Here is a 16,472-nt window from a genome sequence, read left to right on the forward strand (position 1 = left end):
TTAGGCCCCTGTCGACAAGTATCCCAACATAACAAGGTGCATTTGCTAATACAATTTGGTTTATCATTCGAAAATTTGGATTCGTGATTTCCATTCCTCCATCAACTGTTTGCTGCTTGTGAAAAGGGATGATTAGAAATGCCACTCATTATCCTCAGGATGATAATTAGAGTCATAAGCACAATAAATATAACCATAATTGCAAAAGTTTTGTCATCAAGAACATACAAACATGGATTTTTATGTTAATGAGCAAAAATTAGTAAAGTACTACAAATTAATTTCTCTATATGGTGAAAAGAATATTAAGAATGTACCTTTTGGTCTTTACCAATATTTATCACAATCATCTCAATGAGTCCTTTGGCATTCATGAGAATACCAAGGATAACACCTTTTCATGAATTAGTATAATGTAATAGAGAATTACAAGGACTGTGCCAGCAATCTTTCCAGCACAAGCAAGGACTATGACCAGAACTAATAGGGCCCATGTACCAACTTCATCAATCGCGCTAATCTCTGTCTTGAGACCACTAATGGAAAAGAAAAGAGTCAACAAAAGCCCCGAAACAAAGTCCTCTAGCGTTTAGGAATGACCAAGCCAAGCGGGCCGTTAGGAATGACCAAGCCAAAGATAAAAGCTCCAAAAATAAAATGTATTCCAATAGCATCTGTTATGAATCCACATATCAAGACCCCTGTGAGAATGATACATATAGAGACCTCGCTGATGGATTCGCCTTCTGGAGTTCGCTTTATCATCCATCCAACTAAAGGCCTAATAATTATAACGCAGAAAATAACAAACGCTACACTTGAGAGAAGTATCCATACAGAAGCCAAAGCCATATTTTTATTCTTAAAAAAGGCAATGGTAAAAGCCAAGAGAATCCACGCGAAGATATCATTAATAAGAGCAGCCGCCATGACTATCCTACCAATTTCCGTGTTGATAAGCTTCAGCTCCACTAGTATTCTTGCAAGAACAGGGAATACAGTGACAGAAAGCGCAACTCCAAGGAAGAGTACGAATATATTAGCTTCAAGTTTTATCCTAATTTGTTGTTAACACTTACTTTTCTCTAATTTTTCTTTCTTACATACACACGATTACACTAAAAGGGAAAAACATAATGGAGATTTTTTTCCCATTGAAAACAACCTATAATAACAAACAATAACAACAATTTCCACTGAAAAACATCAATATAGACACACACCAGTAGAAAATTTTTTTTACACACACTAATAATTTCCTGGATGAGACATCCAAAATAAGCTATCAATTATAAATCTCATCGAACATTCATGTTGAGAATATTTGAGCTTTTTCACATTTAGCAATATATATTTAATATGATGTCACGGACGTGTTGGAGCTCGTCTAATTAATTTGCTCCATAATTTTTCACCTTTGCCTTTAGATGAACTTGTCTTCTTCACTCATGCATAGTTAAAAAAAAATTCATTAGTAAATGTATATGAGATGGAAACAAAGAAAAATAATTAAAATATTTGAAGGTTTTTGTTCATGTACCTCTTCAGCAGAATCATCACGAATGCACATGAAAAGTATAATTGATAGCTTATTTTGAGGAGTAGAAAACTATACACATGCGTATACAGGAAAGGAATTAGAGAGAGAAAGGGAGGAAAAAAGGGGAAGAACTTATACACATTGAAGTACACAGCCAGTTAAAGAAAAATCAATGGATAACACACAGAAAAGAGAGAAACAGGGAAAGGGAGAAGAGGAAAAAAAACACTGCTTTATAGTGGAAGCCGTCTCAATTTTTAAGTAAAAATTTCGCCGGAAACACCACTTTCACCGGCGATCAAACGACCCATTCCGATTGAAAAACACCATTAACCAGCATCCAAACACCCGAATCCATCAGCACCGCCGAAATCTGCAACCAAATCGTCGTTTCCTCTGTTTTGAACTATTTTCCAACGAAAACCTCACCGAAAACCGCCATCACAATCCGACGAATCAGTGGACAAAACCTCCTAAACCCAAAATCATCGATCAAATCATAAGATAACTAATTCTACAAAAGGTAAAGAATGGTTAATTGAAGAAATTAATTGCATCATTATATTAAAGGAATAATTAATGTAATAAAGAGTAATAATAAGGAAAGAGATTTTTTAAAAAGGTTTTAAAATAAAAAATCAAGAAAAATTTTAAAATTATGAGAAAATAGATAAATAGTGTTCATGGCCAATGAGACATGCCACATCAGCTTTTGCTAAACTCTCTTTTATATATATATACATATATATATATATATATGATTACTGTAGTAGTAATAATATTATACACTGTTATGTTATTGTATTGCTAATATTATTAATATAATATTTTGTTAACAGTTAAATAATATTGTTATTATTATTTTTTTGTTGTTCCCCAATATTAACTATTTAGTTATTTCAAAATAATTTACATTTGAAATTTATTGAAAAAAGTCATATTCTTAAATGTATTTTAGAAGTCACTTAAAGGCTTACTTTGGAAGCCATCTAGAGATGAACTTGAAAAGGCTTACTCTAGAAATCATTAAGAGATATATTTGAGAATGGTTACTTTGAAAGCCATCTAGAGATATACTTGAAAAGACTTATTTTGAAAGCCATCAAGAGATATACTTGAGAAAGCTTGCTTTGAAAGCTATCAAGAGGTGTACTTGAAAAGCTATGTCTTACCTATAAATGTTCTTTCAATCCTTACAACAATCCTTAACATTAAAAATTTCCTCTTTAGTTTTCTCTTATAATCATGCTTAGTGATTTTGGTTATTATTTAGTAAACCTATGGTTTAACTTGCTGATATTTGTATTAATAATTTTGTTGATTCTTGTATCCTCTGGTTAATTAGGAAAGACTTATTTAACTCACAATATCCTCTAATTGATCAGGAAAGTGCTTGTTTAATCCTGGAGTAATAGTTCACACTGCTGAAATAGTTTCTTAGAACAGTGCCTAGCACGACTCAAGTATAATTAATACATTAACTTTTTAAAAAGTAGTCAGATTACTGTTATATTTGCCATATTAATTATAGTATTATCACTAAAGTAGTGATAATATTATACATTGCTATGTTATTGTATTGCTAATATTATTCATATAATATTTTGTTAACAGTTAAATAATATTGTTATTATTATTTTTTCATTGTTCCCCAACAATCTAAGAAATTATGGCACATAATATTGGCCCTAAGATCGTTGATAATACTAATGCTGGTATTGCTTTGGCTGCTTTCATTCCAGTCAGTTTGTCAGAAGATTATGGTACTGCAGAATACAGGTATGGAAATGAACTTGGATACATGCCTAATAATAAAATCTTTATAAAAAATGCATCTCAATGCAAGAGAATATGTGAAAGAAATGACAATCCTGTTAAGTCAAAAATAAATTTGACTGAAATGGATGATATAATTATTGTGGTCATTTCAGAAATGAATATTGAGACCAATGTGAGAAACTGGATGGTAGACTCTGGTGTTACTAGACAAATTTGTATAAATAAAAATAATTTTATATTATACACCCCAGTTGAGAAAGAAGAAGAAATTGTTTATCTTAGGATCTTGAGAACTATTCAAGTTCTTGAAAAAGACAAAGTTCTTCTCAAACTCACAACTGGTAAAACCTTGGCATTGAGTAATGTGTTGCATGTTCCTAATATCAGAATTAATTTGATCTCTATGACATTATTAGAAAAAGTTGGAATAAAGGTTATATTTGAAAATAATGAGGTCATATTAACTAAAAATGATATTCTTATTGGAAATGGACCTTGTAATCATGGACTTTATGTACTTAATATTATCAATGATAATGTATCTGCTTCTGTTTATATGATTGAGTCTATTTCTTTATGATATGCTAGATTAGGACATGTTAATTTCTCTTATATAAATAATATGCAATCACTGGGTTTAATATCTGGTTTAGATTCAAGTAATTTTGATAAATGTGAAATATATGCTGAAGCTAAAATTACTAAAAAGTCATGTTTTTTAGTTAATAGAGAAATTGAACTGTTATCTTTGATTTTCACTGATTTGGGTGATTTAAAACAAACTATGACTAGAGGTGGTATAAGATATTATGTGACCTTTATTGATGATTTTTCTAAATTTACTAAGTTGTATTTGCTTAGAAATAAAGTGATGCATTTGATGCTTTTGTGTCTTATAAATCTGAAGTTGAAAATCAACTTAATAGAAAAATTAAGAGAATTAGATCTGATAGAGGTGGAGAATATACATCTTTAAACGCTTTTTGTGGAGAAGAAGGAATTATTCATGAAGTAATCCCGCCTATTCTCCTGAACTAATGGTGTAGGTGAAAGAAAAAATAAGACATTGAAAGAAATGATGAATTCTATGTTAATTAACTCTAATACACCTGATAATTTGTGGGGTGAAGCTATTTTATGTGCATGTCATTTATATAATAGAATTTCTCATAAAAGAACTGGCAAACCTCTTATGAATTATGAAAATATTATAAGCCTAATTTGAAATATTTAAAAGTGTGGGGTTGCCTTGCTAAAGTTCTTCTTCATGAACCTAAAAAGAGGAAAATATGTTCTAAAACTGTTGATTGTATGCTTATTGGATATGCTGAACATAGTGCTGCATACAGATTTCTTGTCTTGAAAAATGATGTACTTGATATTAATACTATAACTGAGACAAAGAATGCTTAATTCCTTGAACATATTTTTCTACTATGTGATAAAATCTCTCATGCACCTGTTGAAAGAGCAAATGAATCGACCTCTAATATTGAGGAACTGAGAAGGAGTAAAAGGCCTAGAAAAGAATATTTTTCTTATGGAAATGATTTTCAAACTTTTCTTGTTCATAATGAACCATCAAATTATTTTGAAGCTGTATCTTCTTCTGATGCTAAATTTTGGAAAGAGATAATAAAAATTGAACTTGATTCAATTATGAAAAATAATACATGGATTTTAACTGATTTACCTCCTGGTGCAAAATCGATTGGTTGTAAATGGATTTTCAAAAAAAAACTTAATGCGGATGGATCTATATATAGATGAATATAAAGCTCGATTAGTAGCTAAAGAATTTTCTCAAAAGCAAAATATTAATTATTTTGATACATTTGCACCAGTAACAAGAATTTTTTTTATTCAAATATTAATCGCTTTGGCATCAATTCATAAGCTTTTTATCCATCAAATGGATGTAAAAATAGTTTTCTTAAATGACGATTTAGAAGAAGAAATTTATATGGTTCAACCTGAAGGATATGTAATTTCTCGATAAAAAAATAAAGTTTGTAAATTAATTAAATCTCTTTATGGCCTTAAATAAGCTCCTAAACAGTGGCATGAGAAATTTGATCAAGTCTTAAAAAAGACGACTTTTCTTCTGTTGAAGTGGATAAATGTGTTTATACAAAAGTGATAGACGATTATTATGTGATAATTTGCTTGTATGTTGATGACATGCTTATATTTGATACATGTTTAAATTTTGTGGAACGTACCAAATTATTTTTATCTACTAACTTTGATATGAACGATTTGGGTGAAGTGAATATGATATTAGGAATTAAAGTTATAAGGAGTGAAGATGGTATAATATTGTCACAAGAACATTATGTGGAAAGACTTCTTAAGAAATTTGAATGTTAGGAGGTAACTCCTGCAACCACTCTTTATGATGCTAATTCTAAATTAAAAAAAATAATGGTGAACCAGTTGCTCAGTCTAAGTATGCACAGATTATTGAGAGTCTAATGCATTTAATGAATTTTACTAGGCCTGATATAGCATATGCCGTGTGTAGATTGAGTAGATATACTCATAATCCTCGTAATAAGCATTGGTCTGCATTAATGTGACAGATGAAATTTTTGAGAGGAACCATGAATTATGGTATCTTGTATAGTGGATTTCTTTCAATCTTAGAAGGGTATTGTGATGCAAATTGGATCTCTGATTCAGATAAGATAAAATCCACTAATGGTTATGTGTTTACCCTTGGTGGTGGTGCAGTATCATGGAGATCAACTAAACAGACGATTATTTCTAGATCAACTATGGAATCAGAATTTGTAACTCTGGAGTTAGCTAGTACTGAGGTTGAATGACTAAGATATTTCTTAGCAAATATTCCTTTGAAAAAGGATGATGTGTTGTCTATATCCCTTTGAAAAAGAATGATCTATTGCCTAATATCCCTTTGAAAAAGGATGTTGCCTAATATTCCTTTGAAAAAGGATGATCTGTTGTCTAATATGTTGGGTAAAAGCGAAATAACAACAAAAGTATTTGTGGCAAAATAATAGGAAAAATATATAAAAATAATGACACCAAGAATTTTACGGGGAAACCCTTCTAAATAAGGGAAAAACCACGGACCAAGAGGAGTAACTGGTATTACTATAGTAAGAAATTTTACACTGTAGTCACAAATATAATACTCAAAATGACTACTACACACTCAAAAGAAATAACCCTCTTTTGACTTTTACCTTACTAAAATAACGCTCACTCTAATTTTTTCTTCACAAACTATTTTTTATCACAGTCTGTGAAATACCTCACTGCTCTCTATATATTATTTTTTATCTTATTTTGGTGTGTCTTGAACTAATGAGCTGAAAGCTCCTTTTATAAAGAAAGAATGGTCATGCAACGTCATTGCTTACATATAGCGAGGTTGCAAGTCAACAATGGCAACTGAGGAAAATATTTATGCAGATTTTCTCTTCCGCCAAAAGGTTGAAAAAAGCTTGTCATAATATGACACATTGGCAGTAGAATTTATGGGCTGGACCCCACAAATCTCCCCCTCCAGCCCCATGTATCTGAATGAGGTATCTCCATCTTTTCAGTGAGAGCTCATGTGGATAAGTTCTTTGCACAATTCAAACTTGTGTTTTGACACCACCTTTGTTAGTATATCCGCGGGATTTACACTCATGTGAATCTTTTTAACATGGAGTGATTCGTTCTCCACTTGTTCACGAATACAACGATACCTCACATCAATGTGTTTTGTTCTTGCATGGTACATACAGTTTTTGCTCAAGTCTATTGCACTTTGACTGTCATAATAGACAACGTACTCTATTTGGTGCAAACTAAGTTTTTGAAAAAACCACTTGAGACATATCTGTAACACCCCAACTTAGGAAGGAGTCTCATATCGACAAAACACAGGAGGGATGCTGGGTATATAAGTAAGCAAGCCTTACTCCCTAGTGGCACATTTTAAAGTCGTGCGGGCCTGGTCCCAGAGCGAACAATAGCACTAGTGGGTGGAGAAGTACAGGGGTATCTCGGGCCTTCGTGGGTCGGAATGCTCGTCATGTCCAAGGCCTCGGGTTGGGTCATGACATAATGGTATCAAAGCTACTTCTATGTCAGTCTTGTCGATGTGGGTCAGAGTTCAAATTGAGTATAGGCAAATCCCATTCGGTGGGACAAACCTCAGCGAGGACGCTGAGTCCATAAGGAGGGGTGTATGTAATACCCCAACTTAGGCAGGAGTCCCACATCGGGAAAAAACAGGAGGGATGCTTGGTATATAAGTAAAGAAGCCTTACTCCCTAATGATGTGTTTTAAAGTAGTGCGGGCCTAGACCCAGAGCGAATAATTTCACTAGTGGGTGGAGGAGTTCAGGGGTATCTCGAGCCTTCATGGGTCGGGATGCCCGTCGCATCCAGGACCTTAGGTCGGGTTGGGTCATGATAATATCATTTCCCTGCCAGCTTTAGTAGCCGCAATATACTCAGCTTCAGTTATAGATAGTGTGGCGCACTTTTGCCACTTCGACTGCCATAATATAGCTCTCCTTAAAAATGTATACAAAAATTTAGTAGTAGATTTTCTGCTATTAAGGTCACCTATCATATCAGCATCTATATAACCCTTCAAAATTAGATCATACCTTCCAAAACACAAACAGTCTCCTAAGGTTCCTCTTAGGTACCTCAATATCCATTTGACTGTTTTCCAGTGCTCTTTTCCTGGATTTTCAAGAAACCTGCTGACAACACCAACTGTGTGAGCAATATCGGGTCTGGTAAACACCATTGTATACATTAAGCTCCCGATAACAGAGGAATATGGAACTTTAGTGATGCTCTCTTTTTCCTCCTTCATTGTAGGACACATTTTCTTGCTCAACTTCATATGACCAGCAAGGGGCGTGTTAACAACTTTAGCATTCTTCATGTTGAAACGCTCCAGTATAAGTTCAATGTACTTCTCTTGTGACAAGTAAATCTTTATTTCATCTTTGGGATGAGTAATCCTCGTGGCCAAAATCTGCTTAGCATGACCCAAGTTTTTCATAGCAAAAGACTTGCATAATTGTTTCTTCAACTCGTCAATTCGGGAAGCATTCTTGTCCACAATCAACATATCATCCACATATAGCAAAAGAATGATAAAATCATCATCCAAAAAACTTTGTACAAATACACAATGATTTGAAGAAGTCTTCTTGTAGCCTTGCTCCTCATGACATATTCAAACTTCTTATAGTACTATCTAGGAGCTTGTTTCATGCCATAAAAACTCTTCTTAAGTTTGCACACATAATTTTCTTTACCTTTTACCTAGAAGCCCTCAGGTTGATCCATATAAATCTTCTCTTTGAGTTCACCGTGAAGAAAGACTATTTTTACATCCATCTTCTCAATCTCTAAATCAAGACTAGCAGCCAAACTAAGAACTATACGATAGAGGTCATTTTGACCACAAGAGAAAATATTTCATCAAAGTCGATGCCCTTCCTTTGACCAAATCCTTTGCTAACCAATCTGGCTTTGTATCTAGGCTTAAAGTTGTGTTCTTCAAATTTTACTTTGAACACCCACTTATTCTTCAAAGCTCTCATGCCCTTAGGCAATTTCACCAACTCATAAATGTGGTTCTCATGTAGAGATTTCATCTCATCTTGAATGGATTCAATCCATTGATCCTTATGTTTATCTTCTATGGCCTCCTCATAACATTCAGGTTCTCCCCCATTAGTGAGTAACATATACTCATTAGGAGAATAATGAGAAGAAGGAATACACTGTCTTGTAGACCTTCTTAATGGAGCATTTGACTTATCCACAACTTCTTGAACTGGAGCATCATCAACAACAACATCATTGTCATTATCAACATCAACATATTGATTTTGAACATGATTCTGGGCGTCACCATGATTATCTAGCCCAACATCATGCACACTTGTATGAGAAAATTGATCAAGACTAACCACACCATCAGAACTTGAAGATTCTAGATTCTTCGCTTTGTCAATATCTTCAGTGGTTTGATTCTCCATGAATACAATATCACGACTTCTTACAATCTTCTTCTTAATTGGATCATATAGCCATTAACCAAACTCATCAAGGCCATAATCAATGAATATGCATCGTCTTGTCTTGACATCTAACTTTGACCTCTCATCTTTGGGCATATATACAAAACCTTTGCAACCAAATGCTCTCAAATGATCATAAGAAACATCTTTCCCATACCAAACTTTATTTAGTACATTACTTTGCAAAGCAACAGCAAGAGATAGGTTTGTAACATATGCAATGGTCAAGAAATCCTCACCCCAAAAGGAGTTTGGCAACTTTGCTTCAGAAAGCAAACATCTGACTTTTTTCATCAAGGTTCTATTCATTCTTTCTGCCAAACCATTAAGTTGAGGCATCTTCGGAGGTATCTTCTGGTGTTTGATGCCTTTTTGCTTGCAGTATTGGTCAAACGGTCCACAATATTCACTGTTGTTATCAGTACGAATACACTTTAACTTCTTTCCTATTTCTCTTTCAATAGAAGCCTGAAACTGCTTAAAGATACCCAATACTTGGTCTTTAGTCTTCAAGACGTAAACCCAAAGTTTTATTGAGCAATCATCAATAAAAGTGACAAAGTAAAGTGCACCACCTAGAGTCCTTGTCTTTATAAGACCACATAAATCTGAATGCACCAGCTCAAGCAACTTTGTCTTTCTTGAAGGAGGATGAGATTTGAAAGAAACTCTATTTTATTTTCCAGCCAAAAAGTGGTCATATTTTTCTAATTTTACACTTTCAAAATCTGACAGTAATTTCTTCTTGGCCAGAACATTAAGTCCTTTCTTAATAACATGGCTAAGCCTCTTTGCCATAATGTTAAAGAGCTAGTACTTTCAACTGCATTCACCATGTTAGCACAAGTAGAAGCCATAGTCCAATATAGACCCCGATGTTTGTCTCCATGAGCCACAACCAAAGAACCCTTAATGAGTTTCTATTTTACACCCCCGTTGGTACTAACATATCCCTCATCATCCAGTATGCCAACAGAAATCAAGTGTAAGCGACCATCGGGTGCAAGTTTTATATTGTTTAATACTAGTTTAGATCTAGTACTAGTTTTCAAACAAATTTTACCAATACCAACCACCTTAGAAACAGTCTCATTGCCCATACTCAAGGTTCCAAAGTTACCTTGAGTATAAGATAAGAAAAAATCCTTCCTTGATGTCACATGAGGTGTGAAACCAGAATCCACAATCCAGTTTGACTCATCACAAGCAACATTTATTAGATTTGCATCAAGGACAGTAACAAGATCTTCGGTGGTGACGATGGCTACATAATTTTCATTGTCGTCTTCTTTCTTTTCCTCCTTGTCTTTTTTCTCCTTCTTCAACTTTCGAAAAAATTTCTTTGCGTGCCTTTTTAACCCACAATGATAACACTCAATATCTTTAAATTTTCCTCTAGATTTGCTTCTATGGTATTCTCCATTTTGAGCACCACGATTCTTGCTTCTCACCCTAGCACCAGTCACTAAGACATCAAAAGAAGAGGAACCCTGAGACTTCCATCTCATTTCTTCATTAAGAACGTTGCTCTTGGAAAAATCCATAGAGATCATGCCATCGGGAGCAGAATTTGATAATGAAGTTCTAAATGTTTTTCAAAAGTCTGACAGAGAACTAAGTAGAAGCAAGCCTTGGATTTCTTCATCAAATTTAATGCCCATAGCTAATAACTGGTTCATAACCCCATGAAGTTATTCAGGTGATTTGTCATCAGAGAACTATCATGGTATTTTAACCCCAACATTTTTTTGATCAAGAACATTTTATTATTTCCAGTCTTTTCGAGCATACAAACTTTCAAGATGCTTCCATAGGGACTGAGCATGTGTCTCCCTAAAAATATGGTTCAACACATTATCGTCAACCCACTGCCTGATAAAGCCGTAAACCTGTCTATGCAACAGGTTCCACTCTTCATCGATTTTATTTTGAGGGTTTATAGTGTCAAAAAACGGCAGATAAAAATTCTTGACATAGAGTAGATCTTTCATTTTTTCCTTACAAATGGCATAATTAATGTCATTTAAAGTAATCATTCTACTTGTGTTGGCTTCCATTGTTTACCTAAAAAAACAGATATTGCAAACCGTGGGCTCTGATACCAGTTTGTTGGGTAAACGCGAATAACAACAAAAGTATTTGTGGTAAAATAATAGGAAAAATAAATAAAAATAATGACACCAAAAATTTTTCGTGGAAACCTTCTAAATAAGGGAAAAACCACGGACCAAGAGGAGCAACTGGTATTACTATTGTAAGAAATTTTACACCGTAGTCACAAATACAATACTCAAAGTAACTACTACACACTCAAAAGAAATAACCCTCTTTCGACTCCCACCTTACTAAAATAACGCTCACTCTAATTTTTCCTTCATAAATTATTTTTTATCACAATCTTTGGAATACCTCACTGCTCTCTCTATATATTATTTTTCTATCTTGTTTTGGTGTGTCTTGAATCAATGAGCTGAAAACTCCTTTTATAGAGAAAGAATGGCCATGCAACGTCAGTGCTTACATATAGAGAGATTGCAAGTCAATAATGGCAACTGAGGAAAACATTTGTGCAGATTTTCTCTTCTGCCAAAAGGTTGAAAAAAGCTTGCCATATTTTGAAACATTCGCAATAGAAATTATGGCTGAATCCGACATAATATCCCTTTTAAAAAGAATAATCTGATGCCTCCGGTATATATACACTGTGATTGTCAAGCCACAATTTCTATTGCGAAGAATAAATCTTACAGTTGTAAGATTAGACATATGAAGTTGAGGCATGATTATATTGATCCTACATTGAAGTGGATGACTACGAAAGAGAGGAAAATAGTTCCAATTGAGCCCAGTAAAATTTTCTTTTTAAATATATAATCGTGATGTTCGAATCAACTTGCACGGACCTTAATTAATTTTACGGGCTACCTGTCAGTCACGCCTGCAATACCGTCATTCCTGCCAACAAATAGATAGCAGGTAAACAACCCAATAAACTTTTTCCATCATATGGACTCTATGAAATTACCAGTGGATAGCTTGACCAGTATTGGAAATGAAATTACAAAATACTAATCCCACCGTCTCATGTGGCTATTTTGTATGTATTTGTCGTTATTCAACAATTATTTAATAACATCATTATCATTTTATTTTTATTGAGGCTCAATTCTTTAAGAAAAGACAATTAAAAAATAAACACTAAAGTAATTTTTAGAGGAGCAATTTTATAAAATTTATAAAATTATCATTTATTTTTTAAACTGCGGGTGCGATCAAATAACGACATATACAATAAAACTAAAATAATAATAATAATAAATAATTTATATTCTCTAAATAAATTATGATTTTAAAAAGATTAAATAAATGTAGGCAAAAGAAGGTAACACCTGAAGTTGTGGTCAAACTCAAATACATTGGTCCTTTCTTTTCTTTATTCAACATTATTTCTAGTACCGTAAATCATCGGGGGAAAGAAAAATTTAGCGTCGGTTTATTGGAGCTAGGAAGTAAGCTTTACAACTCAAATCCGTTTGGTTTTATTTTAATTGTCACTTCATTGATCTCATTAATCAGCATATCCATTGTATTTGCTTCTCTCGATGGCTGGTTAAGTAATTAGGAGGGGTATATCATTACAAGCACAGGTTCAACTGAATTCATAACTTTGGAATATCAGTATAAATTAATATGTGAATAATTACTATAATTGCAATAAATAGTGGATATGAACCCATAACTTTAAAAATATAATAGGTTCATTGCAAAAAATCTTAAAAAGTTAAACTCATAGAATTTAAATCTTGAATCCGTATCTGCACATAGTAAAAAATATTGTGTTTGTCGTAAGCGAAAATGGTCCTATATAGGATGTAGTATAGATCGAACTCAGGAGGGCTTTGGAATGTAAATGTTTCTTTATCAATTAGATTGTACCTTGTTGACCTAGGGTTACTATGAGGAAATCCTTCCTTATGTTTCTTTGTTTATTACATTGCACCTTTTTGACATTGAAATTTATTGCTACTTCAATAGTACTGAAAGAATTACCATAGCTGATTAGTTAGTAGTGTAGCATCATTGTGTCATGACATACTGAGAATTATTGATTTTGGGAAACAAGGAATAATTGCGTGAGTCTATAAAACGCTTAAGTACAAATGAGGCTTGAGGCAACAAAAAACTTCATTTATGCAATATCAAGAAGATTGGCATGAGTTACAGTTAGTTTCAGCTCACTACCTCGCGAGCCTTAAAAGTTGCATTAGCTCATTTACTTTTCTTACTCATTTGAACACCCCATGTTGGTTGATGTTATTCTTGAATTACTCATCTTGATCAAATTCACATGCTCATGAAAAATAGGTCGATATTAAGCTCTTTACTGTCCTAATGGTGGCTTGTTAGGACAAGCATCTATAGCAGTTGCAACTATATGGGCAATGTGTGCCAAGTAAAAGATGATATAGCAAACATGTAGTTAGCTTTGCTGAGATTCCACTGAGTGATAGGAGACCAATACTTCTTGACAAGTTGCCAAAATAGCGAACCTTCTTGATTTATCAGCTTTATTAGTTCTGTTATTTTGTATGTATTCGGGTACAAGAATCTATATATAAGCAACAGGAACTTCAAAGAAAGTTCAAGTTCAAGACAAGAACTTATGAAGTTTTTTAACACCTTCAACACTAGATTATGAATAATCTATCTTAGAAGTGTGTTAATATTCAGAAAAAGATGAAATAGAAATTTAAGACCAAGTCTCCCGATTTCACGGAGTGTCCTTAAGGAATCATTTTCCTCACTGTACCCAAGGTTATGGAATCTTTCTCCCAAGATAAATTGGCCTTCAATCCGAATAATAGCGGTACCTCAAATTGATGGATTCTAAGAACTTACTCAACAGTTTGAATGATCACACAGAATATTTGAAGACAAGAAGAGTTTGTATTTCAGAAATTTTTTCATGTCTAAACCTGTGGATGAAAACAGGTTTATATAGCCATAACATGCCTCTTCTGAAAAGTTCCAATGGTTCACTTAAAAAGGTGTAACCTTTCCTGAAAAATTATGTCTATTCGTCCAAATAGTGTGTCTTTTCCTAACAAGCATGCCTTTTCATGAATCAGTGTGTTATTTTACTAAATGGTTGCATCTTTCTGAAGCATCAGTTCATAACATTGCATCAGTTCAATTCGAAATAGTGCATCAGTTCACTGTATACATGCATATAAATGGAGGATAAAATATAGAAAATTTTTCTGTGTTTCTGTCATTTTTCCTTTGGTATATTCGGATCAGATTTTGATCAAATAAATTTTGTCCAAAAAGATAGATCTCATCGATCGATCATTTGACCAATCCAAATCCAAATTCGAAGCCGATCCGAGCGAGCGACAACGACGACAGCATGAGGCACCACCTTGTTCTTGTCTCATAGTTCTCTTCTCCTACCAATGTGGGAGATTTAGTGAACTTTCCAATTTGGGATTACACTTTCTAAATTAGTGTCTCCCTCCCTCCATCATTTTTCTCTCCATTTTCCATTCACACTTCTTCCATACATATTGAACCCAACAATCCCCCACATGAATGGGGAATGACTATTTTTCATAAAAGTTTTATGGACAAGTATGTGATCATCAAGCAAAGACTGATTACATCTGGATAAATGGGTTTCCCTTTGAACTTTCCGTAGTGAACATGCATCAGATGCACTCGGTCAATCGGTAGATTTGATATCTTTGAACCATCGAGATTTAATGTACACCTAGACAACACATGTCACACAACCAACCTTTTACCGTTTATGGTTCTCACGGTTTTGTTCTTTTCAGCTATGAACACGTCCTGATTTCATGAGAGCTTAGAGAATAGGCCTTTACTAACATTCCCTTTGAAGCGGCTTCCACTTTACCCTCACTTAGGTTATTTCTAAACGTTCAATCCTATACATTAAACTATTTGGTCAAATCTGCCAAATTTAGATAATTATTAAAAGACTTTTAACCTTAAGTCTTATCCTTGTTTACTAAACATTATCTATATCATGAGAATAGGTTGGGTAATTGGCAATGTTAAACCTGTCAGACCTAACTTTGTTTGATCTCCTTGAACCTAGCTCTTGGGATCTCCAGTCTGCTAGGTAGAGTTACTGTCATACTGACTTGTCCTAGGCCTTAAACCCATTTCCTTGGATGTTCTTTCCACTCCTTCTCTAGATAGGCCTTTTGTAAGTGGATCCCACACATTATCCTTTGACTTTACGTAGTCAACAGTGGTAATTCCACTAGAGAGAAGTTCACTAATGGTATTATGTCTCTTTCATATGTGACGAGATTTACCATTATACATCATGCTCCCTGCCCTACCTATTGCCGCTTGGTTATCACAGTGTATACATACTGGTGTCACTGGTTTGGGCCACTACGGAATGTCTTCCAAGAAATTTCGGAGCCATTCTACTTCTTCACCGGCTTTATCCAATGCGATAAATTCAGATTCCATTGTAGACTGATAAATACAAGTCTGTTTGGATGATTTCCAAGAGACTGCTCCTTCACCAATAGTAAATACATATCCACTTGTGAATTTTACTTCGTTCGATCCGGTGATCCAATTTGTATCATTATATCCTTCAAGTACCACATGATATTTATTATAATGCAAGGCATAATCTTTAGTGTATTTAAGATACCCCAACACTCTTTTCATTGCCATCCAATGAGTTTTGTTGAGATTACTCGTGTACCGACTCAATTTACTAATAGTGCATGCTATGTCTGGTCGTGTACAATTCATTATATCTATTAAACATTCCAATACTCTTGCGTACTCCAATTGTGAGTCACTTTCACCTTCATTCTTTTGAAGTGCAAAGCTCACATCCAATGGAGTCTTGGCAATACCGAATTCCATATACTTGAACTTGTCAAGTACATTTTTAATATAATGAGACTGTGACAATGCCAACCCTTATGGAGTTCCATCACATCTGCAACTCCAAGGTATTTCATATCAAACTTGCTCTTGAGCACTCGTTTTGTTGCATTTATGTCAGAAATATCTCTGCTGATTATCAA

General features: G+C 34.0%; 1 pseudogene; it reads right to left on the minus strand.

The window, feature by feature from the left end:
• Nucleotides 1–5: 5 nt before the first annotated feature.
• Nucleotides 6–1,068, minus strand: LOC107865054 (annotated as a pseudogene).
• Nucleotides 1,069–16,472: the final 15,404 nt, after the last annotated feature.

This window comes from Capsicum annuum, chromosome 3, assembly GCF_002878395.1.
Source record: "Capsicum annuum cultivar UCD-10X-F1 chromosome 3, UCD10Xv1.1, whole genome shotgun sequence".
Classification (NCBI taxonomy): Eukaryota; Viridiplantae; Streptophyta; class Magnoliopsida; order Solanales; family Solanaceae; genus Capsicum; species Capsicum annuum.